Here is a 4,352-nt window from a genome sequence, read left to right on the forward strand (position 1 = left end):
AAGTTACTGTCCCAGCACGGCCTCTGATGGTGAGGCAGGGTCCCCTCCATCACTGCCCCTGTTAGAAACCTCCTCTCCCTCCTCACAGAAGAATGGCATGGCCCTCCCCAGTTTTACTGTGGAGCATCACCTCAGGCCAGAAAGACCTCCAAGTCACTAAAACCATGGGCAATTTGAAAAAGGATGACCCCTGAGAAAGAGCTCTGTGAGGGCAAACGAAGCCAGTGAAATAGAAAATATGGAGGAGGCAAAGTCTTATTGCATCCAAATGACAAACTCAGGTTAATCTCCCAGCCTGTTTGTATTCCCATTCCTTGCACTCTCTCTTCTTCCCTCTATTTTAGGATGAGAGTTGAGAAATGGGATGGTTATCCCAGGAATGCATTTGAATCGAATTTTAAAACATCAAGGAAGCTACTTTTTGTCAGAAAGAAAGCTTAATTTGGCTGTTTGGGTTGACGATGAGGAATGGTTTTGTCAATTAATTATGTGGTGGGCACATTCTATGAAGAGATAACTTGGGTAACTTTCACTTTGGTTTTCTAATGCATTGTCTTCCTTCCTTCCTGCCTGCCTGCCTCCCTTGTAGCTTCCTTCTGTAGCTCCAAAAAATGTATTTGAAGCCCAGATGTAATATACAATAATCTGATGACCATGTCATTTGCAACTATTTAAGTTTACAATTTTTAATATTTCTATGTAAAATATAAATGTAAGAGGAAATATATAGGTTTTCAAATTATTTGGAGGTGATGCAAGCCAGGAAGGAAGGAAGAAAGAAACATAGGAAAGGAAGCAAAGAGAAAGGGAGGAAAGCAATGCACTAGAAAACCAAAGTGAAAGTTACTTAAGCCCTGTCTTACTGTCATTTTTACAGCCCTAGAACCTGAAGCAGCCAAGGTGTAATTTTCACGCCTTACAGCATTCTCAATCCATAGCCAAATGTCCACGACTTGAATGAGTCAGGATACCAGAGACCCTGTATACCTGTATGACAGGGTCTATGTGAGAAAGAAAACCTGTTCAATATTCTTTAACCCACTGTGTCCCAGATTACTTCTTTGTGTGTGTATGAGTGTGTGTGTGTGTGTGTGTATGTGTGTTTGTCCTACTACAATACTTTGAAATGAAGAGATAACCCTAGAGGCAGTAGCAAATGGTCTTGTTCTTCTAGTGCTCCGATGGCCAATTTGGGAATAATCCTCTCACTTGGTAACCCATGTTGCTTCGGGCACAGTTTCACTCGTGGGTACAGAGGATTATAGGAATATTCATTCCCCATATTTTGCTGGCTCTTACCCTTGCCTGCCACACAGGTCCCTAAGCCCCTCAAAGTCCCCTTGTATACTTTTTAGAATACCCAAGGACTGCCTCAAATGGAATCACACAGGCAAGCCCAGTTAGGTATCACATGAAGTCCCCCAGCCACCATCTCTGGTGCCATAAAGTGCTGCCATGCCCACTGGGAGCTGCTTCATGACAAGCACCTGTGCCATTTCTTCCAGGGAGGTCTGCATCCTCCAGCCCCTGCTGCTACCACTAGGTATCATGATTATGCCTGGAACCAGTGCTTCTTCTGCCAGTTGCTATCCCATTTTCCAGGCCTGGCAGCCCATGCTGCTGAGAAGCACACTGTCCACCATGCTGCTGCTCTGGAGCCCTGAAGAAGTCAGTTGCTCTGCAGTCTCTGGAATCCTCAGCATGCAGATGACATGTTGCATTCCCTCAGCAAGTGTGGAGAGCCTCTTTCCTGTTGGAGGCTACACTCTGTTAGCTCCATGCCAAAAAGGTTTCTCAGCCCCTAATAGACATAGGGCTTCAGTTGTAGCCAGCCTGCTAGTACTGAAGACTTCCCCAGAGACACATCTGAACCCCAGCAATAGATGTTGCCTGGTTTTGAGCAATGCACCATCCACCAAGCCAACTAATAGTATGGCCCTTGCCTCTGCACTTCCTGCAGAGCTCCCCTCTCCTTTCTCTCCTCCTGTGTGCACAGCAATCAGATTTCCACCCCCACCATTGTACAGGAGCTGATAAAAAAAAAAACCTGGAACAATTGTCATTGTTTGCAATGATATGATTTGTATAGCTAAAAATCTCAACTTTAAATATTTTCTAAAAACAATCAGAGAGCTCAGTAAGTCAGTTACAATATTAATATACTAAAGTTAATGGTTTTTCTAAATATCAAAAAATAATAATAAAATATAAATTTAAAAATCTATTTTTACATAAACTATGTTATAAGAAATGTGAAAAAGCCACACGAGAAAAACTATAAAATTCTTCTGAATTATATAAAATGTGACTTAAAATATGATTCAAAATATTGTGTTTCTAGAGGAAATGGTTCAATATTTTTTAAATGCCAATATTTTTTCAATTATATGTTTAATACCACCCCAATCAAAACCCCAGCATTCCCTTTTTGAAAAAATAATATCAAGTTCATCTGGAAGAATAAAACTGTAAGAGTAGCTAAGATTGTAGGAGAAAACAGTAATGAAGTCAGACTTGTCCTTCCAGATACTGAAATGTATCATTGAGCAAGGCCATACCACAAACAACAGACAAATCAAGACAATATATTTGAAATAAAAGCAACATTTTGAATCAATGGAGAAAAGATGAACTATGTATGTAGTAGTGTTGTTAGACCACAGACTAACCCTTGGATAAATAAATGAAATTCCCTACTTCAGATACCAGTTAACTTCTACTTCATAATAAGGCAAGCCTCAGAGCATAAAAATACCAACATTTGTCTAGTTTACTTTTCTATGGGTCATCAGTTTGGCCTGGACTCAGCAGAGAATCTCCGCTGATCTTGGCCAGGCTCATCTCAGGTCTGCCATCCATTACTGTCCAGCTGACTTCTTGGCTGAGGGTCAGCTGGTCTAAGATTGCCTCACTCGTGTCTCCAAAAGTTGGCTTGCTATCAGCTAAATGATGGGAGTAGCAGGGTCATATGCCTCTTGCTGCCTAGCAGGCTTATTCCTATGGCACTGTAAAGTTCTGAGAGAGCAAGCAGAGCATGAAGGGCCTTTGAAGGTCTAGTCTTGGGACTAACAGAATATCATTCTCACTACATTTGATTCGTCAAAGCAAGTCACAAGGCCAGCCCAGATTTAAGAAATGGGAAAACAAACTTCACCTCCTGAAGAACAGAACAGCAAAGTCACATTGCAAATGGGGGTTCATACTCAAAAGGGTGCAGAATTGTAGCCATTTTTCTAATCAATCAGGCATACTAAATCTAAATAAACTGCAAATTCTGTATGTCAATGTACTGATAAAATCATAAACATGTTAGAATAAAATATGAGTGACTATTCATATGAGGGATTGCAGACACTTTTCTAAGCAAGACAAGAAAACTAGATCCCACATAAGAAAAGGTAAGCCCAGGCACAGTGGCTCACACCTGTAATCCCAGCATTTTGGGAGGCTGAGGCAGGTGAATCACTTGAGGCCACGAGTTCGAGACCAGCCTGCCCAACGTGGTGAAACCCCATCTCTACTAAAAATACAAAAATTAGCTGGGCATGGTGGCACACACTTGTAATCCCAGATACTTGGGTGGCTGAGGTGTTCAAGGATCACTTGAACTGGGAGGTGGAGGTTGCAGTGAACCGAGATAGCGCCACTGCACTTTAGCCTGGACAACAGAGTGAGACTCTGTCTCAAAAAACAGGAAGAAAAGATTGACCTAGTTGACATCTAAATATCTAAAACTTTTGCATAATCAGGAAATCACCATAAAAAAGATAAAAGGTAAACCAGGTACAATGTGTAATACTAACAAATGGTTAATTCTTAAACACCTTTAATAATTTGACAATTTAAAAAAGAAAAACACAAAAGTGATAATTTATAGAAGCACAAATCACAAATTATGAATAAAGATGTAAAAAGATAGTCATCCTCAACAGTAATCTAAGGCATCTACAATTAAAACAATAATAATTTATTATTCTTTGACTATGGGATTGGCAAATATGGCCTTAAATGATAATTCAGAGTATGATTAAGGGTTTGGAGTAAGGAAATTAATGTGCTCTTGGTGAAAATGTAAACTGGTAAAGACTCTCTGGATGGTAGTTTGGCAATAGCCAGTAACATTTTAAATGTGTATAACTTGAACTCAGCTAGTCCATATCTAGAAATATTTCTACAATATCCATATGCAAAAACTGGAGGCATGGGATGATGTGTGGAGTGGCAGTCATTTTTCCATTTTCATTGGGATGATTATTGAGAAAGTGACAGTTGAGCAAAGTCCTGAAGGTGTGGGAGGTTCAAAATCTGGCTAGAGGGAACCACCAGAGCAAATGCTGTAAGACACAAGTGTG

This window comes from Symphalangus syndactylus, chromosome 1 (assembly GCF_028878055.3).
Source record: "Symphalangus syndactylus isolate Jambi chromosome 1, NHGRI_mSymSyn1-v2.1_pri, whole genome shotgun sequence".
Lineage (NCBI taxonomy): Eukaryota > Metazoa > Chordata > Mammalia > Primates > Hylobatidae > Symphalangus > Symphalangus syndactylus.